The following is a 12,658-nucleotide window of genomic DNA, read 5'->3' on the forward strand; positions in this document are numbered from 1 at the left end:
GTTTAAATGTAGAGGTACATTGGGTTCACCTGGGCACCCCTGTGAGTTCTCTGTCCTTTGCCCATCCCTCTCCAACTGTCTTTTACTTTCCCAGTTCTGAAGAATTATCCTCAACCTGAACTGTGAACCCTTCCCTCTCTCCATAAATGCTGCCTAACCTCTGTGTTCCCAGCAGCTTCTGTTTCTATCTCCTCCCAGTGGCTTGTAAATCTGGTGCCTTTCGTCCTGCGCAATGTCTTTGGCCTTTTTTCCCCATTTCATTTCTGTTCTCACTGATTTGTGAGTAGCCCAGAAATGTATTTCCTTGGATATCTTGGACTAACTCCAGTAATGTCAATATACTTTCTCAATACCTTCTCATTTGTTCTACACTGATGTGTCCCACCAGTAGGTAGGTGATGTACTGCACACTGACAGGAATACCTGTCTATCCCACAAACTTGCCTTATGACTGCTGTATTTTACCTCCTCCTACTGTTACCCATCTTCTACCCCATGTTACAACACTCCAGATAATACTCCAAGGTATTATCATCCAGGATCCCTTGAGCACACTTGTACTTAGTGACTTCAGCTGCACCTCGATCAGACACCGAGCTTTGAGCTCAAACAGTTGGAGCTATTTCCAAATGACCTCTGAGGTAGATGTAGTATGGGGTGTTTCACTGGGTACAGAGTTGCAAACAATAAGCCATTATTTTAGAAACATTTACTTCTCCAAATCTGTTTTTTTTTAATGATTAAACTGCTAATTATTTTTCTTAAGTTTTTATTTTTAATGTTAGTTGCTCACTTTTCTGGTTCTCTTAATTAACCCACTACTCAGACTTAGAAAAGTGAAACCAAAACACTGGGTATGGAGTTTGCCTTTAATAATGCTTCTCCACAGCTAACACTAATTCAGATGTAAGCTATTAGCGTGACAAGGTGAATTCTGCTGAAGGGTCGCTGTTCCAAATTGTTGGTCTAGATTTGGCTCCATGCAACTTGTCACCGAGCTGCACAATTTTCCTGCACCTGCTCGTAAAGCAGAACTTGCTGGCCGAGAGCTTCCTGGAGCCATCGTTGAGTCTTTGTATGGTAACAGAACTCTTCGAGGGGTAATGTGCTGAGAGAGAGGAGGGTCCTGCCATTCAAAGCACTAAAAGACAATTAAAAATGAACAGCTTAAAAAAAAATCGCCTATAACACACACTGGAAATACACAGCAGGTCAGGCAGCATCTGTGGGAAGAGAAACTATTAACATTTTAGGTCAAAGACCCTTTGGTGGGGTGTTTTTTTTAAAGAAAGTATCTAACCCTATTTTTGCCTTTTCCTTTGGAGTAGTAAAAGGTCCATTTCGACCAACAGCCTTGCAGTGCTGCTCCTAACCTGGTACAGGTATTGGGTTGTAAGGAGAGGCCGGATAAGCTGGGACTTTTTTTTTCCCCTGGCATGTAGGAGGCTGAGGGGTGACCTTATAGAGGTTTATAAAATCATAAGGGCCACAGATAAGGTGATAGCTCACAGTCTTTTCTCCAGGATAGGGGAGAAGGGAAAGATTTAAATGGAGCCTGAGGGTCAGGTTTTTCCACACAGAGTGTGGTGGATATGTGGAATGAGGTGCCAGTGTAAGTGGTAGAGGTGGGTATGTGGACAGGTACATGGACAGGAAAGGGTGGGACTAGCAGGCATAGATGTGTTGGTCTGAAGGGCCTGTGTCCCTGCTGTCTAACACCATGACTCTAGGACTTGAGTCAAGAAGTTATGATACATCTCTAGAGAACTCTGGTTAGGCTGCATTTAGAGTATTGCATGCAATTCTGATCACCTCACTACAGGAAGGATGTCGAGGCTTTAGAGAGGGTGCAGAGGAGGTTTACTAGGATGCTGCCTGGATTAGAGGGCATGTACTATCAGGAGAAGCTGGACAAACTTGGGCTCTTTTCTCTGGAGCGGTGGAGGCCGAGGGGTGATCTGTTGGAAGTGTATAAAATTATGAGGGGCATAGATAGGGGGGACAACCAGTATCTTGTCTCCATAATTGAGCGATCCAATACAAAAGGGCATGCATTTAAGGTGAGAGGGGGTAGGTTCAGAACAGATGTGAGGGGTACGTTTTCACTGAGAGAATGGTGGATGCCTGGAATGCGTTCCCTGATAGGGTGGTGGCAGCAAATTCATTGGGGGCTTTTGAGAGGGCCTCGGATGGGCACATGAATGAGAGGAAAATGGAGGGATTAGCTATGTCAGCACAACCCTGTGGGCCGAAGGGCCTGTTCCATGACCCGGTCTACCCGGGAACAGATTCCCCAGCCGGGTACTGGGGCATTCCGGCAAGCTGAGGTCCTGGTAGGAATGTGCCGGCTCTCTGGGGACTTACCCTGTTCTGAACGTGCCGACGGTTGCAAGATGAAACACTCCAGATGACCGTGGTATTTCCAGCAAGATGCGGCCCCTTCACCCCGTCCCTCCCCAGCACCGTCGTCACGTCCAAGCTTCCTCCAACCACGTCGTGAAAATCTGAAACGCATCAAAATGCAGTAAATGCGCAGCACCGGGATATATGCAAAGCAGGGGGAACGCAGACACCGCACGGTACAGCACTCGGACGAGGTGGAAGCAGGTGAACAGCAGACGGGAAGAGACTGGTCCTGATGTAGGGTCGTCGACGGTTGCTTCCCCCTCCACAACTGCTGCTCGACCCGCTGAGTTCCTCCGGCAGACTGACTGTTGCCCCAGAGGTAGGTAATACTTCGGGTACATGTGACCTCTCACCAGAAACCCATAAATAAAGGAAAACGTCAGTAAATGGCTAATGAGGACGGCTGCCTGTTGTCATGGAGAGGAGGTAAGTGACTGAACATCAAAGCCTGGATGTACAGAATCATTCCCACACCACAGTCATGTTGGTCTGTATTAGGCTTGCGGGGAATAATACAAAATGCAGGACATTCCTAACAAAAAAAATCATTTAATTTGCTGATGCGTGGAAATAATTTTTTTCATTTGCAAGGAGTAAATAGCAAAGGCTGTGTTTGTAAAATGTTTCACGGCGCTGAACGTGTTGGATTGGATATCTCTCCGATTTTGATTGTTTGTCCTGATTTTTATTTGCAGGTAATTGCCGATTTTACTTCTAAAGGCAGTTTTTTTTTTACAAATGAGATTGATGGAATATCCTGCGGCTGACGTAATTTTTTCAGTAATGCACAAATTTATCTGCTTAACCTCTAAAACCATCTTCACAATGGTTATTGCATTTGGAGAGGTTCCAAATTCCGTTTCTTTTATAAGATTGTAATTGTCATTTGTTACAAGCTTGGCTCCAAGCCATCAATTGCTGGTGATTAAATTATGACGATTGGACGTTAAAGGGCTCCATCACTTCAGTGTAATCGTTCCATACTTTCAGGAGGGGTTGGACAAACGTGGATTGTTTTCTCTGGAGTGTAGGAGGCGGAGGGGCGAACTGACAGAAGTGTATAACATCACCAGAGGCATAGGTAGTGTAGACAGAGTCTTTTCCCCGGGGTAGAAATGTCAAACACTAGAAGGCATAGGTTTAAGGTGAGGGGGGAGAGTTTAAAGGAGGTTTGCCAGGCAGATTTTTTTTTTACAAAGGGTGATGGGTGCCTGGAACGTTTTGCCAGGACAAGTGGTGGAAGCAGATACGATAGCAACGTCTAAGAGGCATTTGGACAGGTAGGGAATGGAGGGATAGAGACCCTGTGTATGCAGGTGGGATTAGTTTAGATTGGCATCATGGTTAGCACAGACATTGTGGACCAAAGGGCCTGTTCCTGTGCTGTACTGTTCTGTGTTCTATGTTTTCTTGCTTCACCATTGAAACAGCCACTTATGCTAAAATTCTGGCTTTTGTTGGAATACAAATCCACAGCATAGTCCAGCACCAATGCTACCTAGCCAACACTGATGTCCCCACAACACTGCTGCTCTTGGCCACCTTGCTGGGAGAGATCTTGGGTTTGTGAGCTTGCTGAGTTCTTGCAGCTTGTTGTGTGGCCGCTGCCTGCTGGTGCTGCAGTACGTGGGGGCAAGGGAGAGTGGGCATTGGTGCAGTGTTCATGTGGATTGCTGTGTGCCAATCTAAGATACCTAGTAACTCACCAAATGGTGTGTCTACTGAGCACCAAGCATTTTGCCTCTATGGGCCATTCAGCTGCAGTCTGTGGACAACACCCAATCCCATTTAAGGTTAACATAGTCACAGAATTGTACAGCACAGAAAACAAGCCCTTTGGCCCAACTCATCTATGCTGACCCAAGTTGCCTCACTGAGCTAGTCCCATTTGCCCGTGTTTGTCCCATATCCCTCTAAACCCTTCCCATCCATGTACCCGTCCAAATTCCATATATGCACCACCACCCTGAAACATCAATGCTTCAATCAACTCTTGAGCAAAGGTCAGAAAATTAGATTGCCCTGAATGATTCCATTTTTATTTTCTCTGTCTTACACCATCTCACTGCTACCGAGTTTCCACAAATTCCTCTCTCCTAAGTAGAGTCATCAAGTCATAGAGTCATAGAGCACGGAAACAGGCCCTTCGGCCCAACTCATCCATGCTGACCAAGATGCCCATCTAAGCTAGTCCCATGTGCCCACATCCCTCTTAAACCTTTCCTGTCCGTGTACCCGTCCACATGTCTTTTCGTTGTTGTTATTGTACCTGCTCAACCAGTTCCTCTGGCAGCTCGTTCCATATATCCATCACCCTGAAGTAGCAATGATATATTGCCTTTCATTGCTCAAGGACATCCCAGATCTTTTGACAGCCAGCAAAATAATATAGAGACACTCAGGCTGTTGTAAAGTGAGTAGTGGACGCTCTGTGCACAGCAGGGTCATAAAAGCAAAAAGACACGTGGTCTGTTTTTGGAATTAAACGAGAGGTAAAAGAGGGGCAAGACACAGAAGACTCTTCAAGAACCGCCCTCGGTTCTTCCACATCCCCCTCTGAGAATAAACAGCACAAATTTCTCATGGCAATGCCTCCCACTGAAGCGTTAGCCCGGAATATGTGCTCAAGGAGCAGAGTTCTGGCATTTAGCGCTCAGCACGATGGACACTCGGGCGTCAGGGGCGTGAAGAGTTAGCCATGCGGGGAGGCAGTGTGAGCTGGAGAAAATAACAACGGAATCATTCACGGCGAGCTAATTTTCCGTTGATGACTGATTAAAACATTGATCTTCTTTATATGGGATTTGGGATTGTCCACAGACTGAAATTAAATGGCCCACAAAAGCTAAATGCTTAGTGTTTCGTAGATAACATATCACCCTGTTACTACGCAATTTACACGAACACGCAGCAATTTACATGAAAATTACACTAAATCTCAATTGGCGTCCAGGATTGAGTTTTAACACTGTAACAATGCGCTGCCTTTCCCGTATATATTTTAACAGGTTGTTCAAACAGCCTCCTAGTGCATAATTATTATATAATTTCTTTTAACTAGGTGCATACAACCAGAGTAATAAACATGCAGTACTGCTGCATTCCTGAAGGTGGGGGATATTGAGACTGTTGTGGGATTCTCTGGTCGAGACTGCCACCATTAGGATACTGGTGACACTGAAGGTGTGACTGCAGTGCGTGGGACATCTTTGCATTTATGTAGCTTCTTTAGTGTAGGTAAATGCCCAAAGCTGCTTCATTGGTTTACTCAGATAAAAACTTGAAAATTCCAAAAATGGAGATTTTAGGATAGCTAATTTAAAGTTTGACCAATGAGAAAATTGGTCAAAAGGAGCACTTTGAAGTAGGGAGGTTTAGGGAGGGAATTTTAGGGCCTTAGGGCCTTAGGACCTGGCAACTGAAGGCAAGGCCATCCCTTTGTGGGTCAAAAGAAGTAAAAATAATATAAGCAGTTAGAATTGGATGAAAGCAGAAATATGAGTCCTTTTAAGATGAGGGTAGGTGTTGAGATAGGTAGTGCCATGGAGGAGGGAACTATATGGAAGCAGACTTAAAACTGAGGTGGAATGAGAACAGATCATCGAGACATAGAGTCATGCTGCATGAAAACAGGCCCTTCGGCCCAATTGGTCCATGTCTTGATTTCCCAACCCTGGGAAACAGGCTGTGCGCATTCACCCTATCTATGCCCCTCATGATTTTATACACCTCTATAAGGTCATTCCTCATTCTCCTACACTCGAATGATTAAAGTCCCAACCTGCTCAACCTCTCTCCATAATTTAGTCCCTCAAGTCCCAGCAACATCCTTGTAAATCTCCTCTGCACTCTTTCCAGCTTAATGGCATCTTTCCTACAGCAGGGTGAGCAAAACTGAACACAATATTCCAAGTGCAGCCTCACCAGCCTCTTGTACAAGCAGGTGTAAGTCACTGAGTTCATAGGTAATAAGTGAGTAATACTATGTCTAGTTGGGATATGGGCAGCAGAGTTTTGAATGTGTCCAAGTTTTAGAGAGGGGGAATGGGAGGTTGAGCAAAAGAAGATGATAGTTATTGAATTGCAGCCTGGATGAGGGCTTCAGCAAAAGTTGCTGGAGGAAGAGGCAGAGGTGATGATGTTACAGAAGTGAGGATAGCCAGTATTTGTGGCAGCAAGACAACATGAAATCAGAAGCTCAGCTCAGGATCAGATAGCCCATTAAGGTTGTGAACAGTCTGATACAGGCTATGGAGAATTGCAGTGGTGGGAAGGGAGTGGAATTGATAACCAGGGATGGAGTTTGTATTGGGGGTTGTACTGGTATCTTCTCAGGTACATCCCAAAGATGTCCAGGTTGGTAGATTAATTGTCCCTGGTGTCTAGATGAGTGGTAGAATCTGGGGAGAGTTGATGGGAATGTGGGGAGAAGGTGTTTTGGTAAATTGATAAATTGGTTTATTATTGTCACATGTACCGAGGTACAGGGGAAAAACTTTACAGAAACAAAGGACTGCAAATGCTGGAATCTAGATGAAAAACACGAAGATGCTGGAGGAACTCAGCAGGCCAGGCAGCATCCGTGGAGAAAAGCAGGCGGTCAACGTTCCAGGTCAGGACCCTTCCTCAGGACTGAAGATAGGAAAAGGGGAAGCCCACTATGTAGGAGGGAAAAGTAGAGCAGTGATGGGTGGACAAAAGAGGGGAGGAGGGGTGGGCACCGGGAGTTGAGAGGTAAATGCGGGTAAGAGATAGTGATCGGCGGGTGCAGGGGAGGGGAGAGCAGATCCACTGGGGGATGGGTCAAAGGTAAGAAAGAGAGGGAAAAAAGGGAGTAGGAAAGGGAAGAAGAGAAGAAGCGTGGTGGGGGGGGGTTGTGAGGAAGTGGGGGGGGGGGGTTTACCTAAAGTGGGAGAATTCAACATTCATGCCATTAGGCTGCAAGGTTCCAAGATGGAAAATGAGGTGCAGTTCCTCCAGTTTGCGCTTGGACCTCTCCTGGCAGTGGAGGAGGCCGAGGACTGACATATCAGTGATAGTGTGGGAGGGGGAGTTGAAGTGACTGGCAACGGGAAGATTATAGTGTGCTGGGGAACCATTCAATAGTCTTACAACACCAGGATAGAAACTCTCCTTGAGCCTGGTGGTACGTGCTTTCAGGCTTTTGTATCTTCTGCCCGATGGGAGGGGGAAAAGAGAGAATGTCTGGGGTGGGTGGGGTCTTTCATTATGTTGGCTGCCTTACTAAGGCAGCGAGAAGTGTAAACAGAGTCCATGGAGGGGAGGCTGGTTTCCGTGATGTGCTGAGCTGTGTCCACAATTCTGCAGTTTCTTGCGGTCTCTGGCAGAGCAGTTGTGATTCATCTGGACAGGATGCTTTCTGTGGTGCATCTATAAAAATTGGTGAGGCTCGAAATGGACATGCTGAATTTCTTTAGTCTCCTGAGGAAGTAGAGGCGCTGGTAAGCTTTCTTAGCCATGGTATCTAAATGGTTGGACCAGGACTGGTGATGTTACTCCTGGGAACTTGAAGCTCTCAACCTTCTTGACCTCAGTGCCATTGATATAAACAGGAGTATATGCACCCTTCCCCTTCCTGAAGTCAGTGACCAGCTCTTTTGTTTTGCTGACATTGAGGGAAAGGTAGTTGTGATGACACCATGTCACTAGGCTCGATGGTTGGCATGGACTCCAAGGACTAGATGGCCTGCTTCCACACTCTGTCTCTCTAAGACTCCATGACACTTCCCAATACTTCATTTTCAACATAAAAGCGGTGAAGGGTTCAAGAAAGAGGGTGGAGTAGTGCAGTTGGGTTATCGTCAGAGATGTGGAACCTGACTTACTTTATTAACATATTATCAATGGCAGAATTAATTGAAAGAGAGGACACATTTTCTTCCCCAAAGGTCATCAGTGAATCCTTTGAAAACTTACAGCAATTGATATCTTGGTGGTCACCATTACCGACAGTAGTATTTCATTACAAATTTAATTCTATTTTAAAGAATAATAAAATTCTGACAGAAAAAGTAAAATAAACTTCAAACTTTTCAAAATCTTCAACAATAATCAGATTATGAAGGAACAACTTCTGTGGTCTGTAAAGGTCCACAGTTATGACCTGTGGAGGCTGGTACATTCAGAATGTAAGTATTCTTGGAGATTTTGAAAAGTTTGAAGTTTATTTTACTTTTTCTGTCTGTGAATTATGATTCTGTTTTTAAAAATAAAGAAATCTACAATAAGATGCCAGTATCAGTAATGATGACCTTTGTTGTCTGCTCGGTCTATGTGAGTTTTTGTTCGTGTAAACATTAGTGAAGTGTCATCACGGGTAGACAAGATGGTGAAGAAGGCATTTGGCACGCTGACCTTCATCAATCAGGGCATTGAGTAAAGGAGTTGGGACATTATGTTGCAGTTGTACAAGATGTTGGTGAGGCCGTGCCTGGAGTATTGTGCACAGTTTTGGTCTCCCTGTTATAGGAAAGATATTAAGCTGGAAAGACTGCAGAGAAGAGTTACAAGAATGTTGCCAGGACTTGAGGGCCTGAGTTATAGGGAGAGATTGGGCAGGCTAAGACTTTATTCCTTGGAGCATAGGAGACTGAGTGGTGACCTTATAGAGGTGTATAACATCATAAGGGGCATAGATAGGGTTAATGCACACACAGTTTTTCCCAGGGAATGGGAATCAAAAACTAGAGGGCATAGGTTTAAGGTGAGAGGGGAAAGATTTAAAAGGGACCTGAGGGGCAGCTTCTTCACACAGACAACGATGAGTATATGGAACGAACAGCCAGAGGAAGTGGTAGAGGCAGGTACAATAACAACATTTAAAAGGTACTTGGGCAAGTACATGGATAGGAAAGGTTTAGAAGGATGTGGACCAAATGTGGGCAAATGGGATAGGCTTAGATGGGCATCTTGGTTGAGATGGGCTGAAGGGCCTGTTTCTGTGCTGTATTACTCTGTGACTCTAAGTGCCTTGGGGCATTTACCTGCACTAAACGCGCTTCACAAATGCAAAGTAATCCAAGTGTTATAAAACCTCAGATAGTCCACTTATGTCCATTAGGGAAGGAAATTTGCCATCCTTACCAAGTTTTATGTGATTCCTGTAAATTGATATCTGAAATTGCTTAGTAAGCCGTTAACTACAAAGAAGTTCAGTGAGAGTAGAGTCAGGCAGACCATTGGGCTTCATTATTTACCTAAAGTGCAGCCATAGGACACACAGCTACAATTCAAGTGGATGACTCACCACCACTTTGACAAGCGGAGTTAAAGATTTATAACAGATAATAAGCCTGAGGACAAAGTCTTTATTCTGTGAATGGATAAAAAGGAAATACAAATTAATCAGGAAATGACTGGATTACAATTTGTATTTCCGTACATAACATACTCTGCCTTCCAATTTACTGTTGGATATAAACATAGATATGTAACACAATGAAGCAACAGGTAGTGCCTGCTGTCTCACAACCACAACCTGGGTTTGATCCAGACTTCAGGTGCTGTCTGATGGAGTTTGCACCTTCTCCCTGTGACTGCATGGGTTTTCCTTGGGTGCTCCAGGTTTCTTCCCACACCCACTTCCCAAAGGAGTTCTGGTTGGCAGATTAGTCAGCTACTGTAGATCACCTCGAATTTAGGGAGGTGGTAGGAAAATTTGGGGGGGGGATGGAAGTTAAGGGACATTTGAGGGGGAATAAGATTACAGGGAAACAGGTGGGGGATGGGAGTCAATGGGCTGAATGGCCTCTTTCTCGGTCTTATGAAAATGTGAATATATTTCTTCCTCCAGGTCATGGGTTTGTGTGGTGAAAAGCTGAGGTCCTAGTTCAGATCCCTGAGGATCTCATTGCCACTCACTACCCTCGAGAGAGGTGAGGTTACAGGTTGTCCCTGGAATTGAAAGGGATGTGATGATTGGTTTTCAGGATATTAAGTGGAATGGTGGGTAGACAGGAGAGTCCATGATTCTGGGGATAAAAGCCTAAAAGTTAGATCTCCAGGGTTGAAGTTAGGAAGTATCTATCCACATAGTGAGGAAAATTTGGAATTCTTCTGCTAATGACGTTGATGTTATTCAATTGCTACCTATTAAGGGTAAAAATGGGAAATGGGGAGGAATGCAAGTAAATGAAGTTAAGTCACACATCAGCTGTGATCTCACTGAAGGTGAACAAACTCACAATCAGAATCCGGTTTATTATCACTGACATATGTCGTGAAATTTGTTGTTTTGTGGCAGCAGTACAGTGCTAGACATAAAGACATAAAAATTACACCTGGTGTGGAATTTCTCTATTAGTGAGTGCAATAGATGGCCCACAATATTTTCCTAATAGCATTTGTTGGCAGTGAGCTTCAGTCAGGAATGGCCTTGCAAAGTTACCGAATAACACCAGAAGCTGCAGATTTCTCGAGTGATATGTTGTTGAATGAAGTGATCACCCTGTTAAATATATTGATGGGAATGAAGTTGCTGTTCTTACCCACCAGGTACCAACTAAGCTAGCCACAATACAATGCTTGTTCATTGTGAAGTAAGTTCGTTTTGTATGTCCAGGTAAGTCTTAATTACAGTGAATGTCCTATCTGGCACTGAAAATTAACTCTTAAACGTGGAAGTTTATCTCTTCTGAAATTAATTATTATTGGAATTTTGTCTTTTTAAAAAAAATTTTCATGGTCTTCCCCTCTTTAATCCTCCCCCTCTTTAATTTGCTTCCTGCCCATGATTTTCAATTAAATTAATATTTCTAATTTGTACTTCCTGAGTTTCCCATTAAAAATCCCTCATCCTAGTTGGTCACACAGGTCCCAGATACCTTATGGTGTGTTGAAATGGATTTCCCATTACCACTAGATCTGGTGCAAAAGTTCTTGCTAAATGGATTGCTGAGGCATTTATTTGCTAGTGAACAAGAAATCTGGTCAAATAATTTTCTACGTCCGTAGGTGCTAAATAAATATAAACAAGGACAATAATTTTTCAAACCAAGATAAGATATCTTTATTAGCCACATGTACATCGAAACACACAGTGAAATGCATCTTTTTGTGTAGAGTGTTCTGGGGACAGCCTGCAAGTGTCTCCACACTTCCGGCACCAACATAGCATGCCCATAACTTCCTAACGCGTACATCTTTGGAATGTGGGAGGAAACTGGAGCACCCGGAGGAAACCCACGCAGACACGGGGAAAGCTTACAAACTCCTTACAGGCAGTGGCCAGAATTGAACCCGGGTCACAGGCACTGTAATAGCGTTACTCTAGCCGCTACACTACCGTGCCTGCCTTGCGTTGCATGTGGGAAGCCTCACCCACCAGCTCTGCATGTCCTAAAGTTGGGAGTTGGGGATGTTGGAATATGCTTTCTTTCTTTGTCAGTCATTCTTTGAGCTTGTTCTACCATTTAAGGAGATTATGGTTTATCGGTGACTCAGCCCCAAATTCCCATCAGTTTCTCTTTTTCTTCTCACTCTGCAGAAGTTGAAGAAGAGGGGCTTGCTTTTTACACAGAGGGTGGTGGGTATCTGGAACGAGCTGCCAGAGGAGGTGGTAGACGCAGGTACAATTACAACATTTAAAAAAGCAATTGGAATTGGTTTATTAGTGTCACCTGTACCGAAGTACAGTGAAAAACATGTCTTGCATACTGTTCATACAGATCAATTCATTACATAGTGCATCGAGGTAGTACAAGGTAAAACAATAACAGAGTGCAGAATAAAGTGTCACAGCTACAGTGCAGGTAGACAATAAGGTGCAAGGTCATAACGAGTAGATCGTGAGGTCAAGAGTCCATCTTATCATACTAGAGAACTGCTCAATAGTCTTATAACAGCAGGATAGAAGCTGTCCTTGAGCCTGGTGGTACGTGCTTTCAGGCTTTTGTATCTTCTGCCCGATGGGAGGGGGGAGAAGAGAGAATGTCTGGGTGGGTGGGGTCTTTGATTATATTGGCTGTTTTACCAAGGCAGTGAGAAGTATAGACAGAGTCCATGGAGGGGAGACTGGTTTCCGTGATGTGCTGAGCTGTGTCCACGATTCTCTGCAGTTTCTAGCGATCGCAGGCAGAGCAGTTGCCATACCAAGCTGTGATGCATCTAGATAGGATGCTTTCTATGGTGCATCAATAAAAATTGGTGAGTGTCAAAAGGGGCATACCAAATTTTTTTAGCCTCCTGAGGAAGTAGAGGCACTGGTGCCCTTTCTTGACAGTGGCATTTTGGA

The 12,658-nt window shown here is 44.4% G+C and overlaps 1 protein-coding gene and 1 long non-coding RNA gene across 2 annotated transcripts in view; one reads left to right on the forward strand and one right to left on the reverse strand.

Moving 5' to 3' along the window:
• Window positions 1–855: 855 nt before the first annotated feature.
• Window positions 856–2,497, reverse strand: LOC127573852 (uncharacterized). Its single transcript, XR_007956817.1, has 2 exons — window positions 2,365–2,497; window positions 856–1,141 (listed from the first exon to the last, which is right to left on the reverse strand). It is a non-coding gene; the product is annotated as an uncharacterized LOC127573852 (long non-coding RNA).
• A 90-nt stretch (window positions 2,498–2,587) lies between these two features.
• Window positions 2,588–12,658, forward strand: part of nkrf (NFKB repressing factor) — a 29,422-nt gene continuing 19,351 nt past the window's right edge. The window contains exon 1 of the mRNA XM_052022380.1: window positions 2,588–2,725. The gene's annotated coding sequence lies outside the window, so the exon portion shown is untranslated. The remainder of the gene's footprint in view (window positions 2,726–12,658) is intronic.

Source organism: Pristis pectinata, chromosome 8 (assembly GCF_009764475.1).
Source record: "Pristis pectinata isolate sPriPec2 chromosome 8, sPriPec2.1.pri, whole genome shotgun sequence".
In the NCBI taxonomy this organism is placed as follows: domain Eukaryota; kingdom Metazoa; phylum Chordata; class Chondrichthyes; order Rhinopristiformes; family Pristidae; genus Pristis; species Pristis pectinata.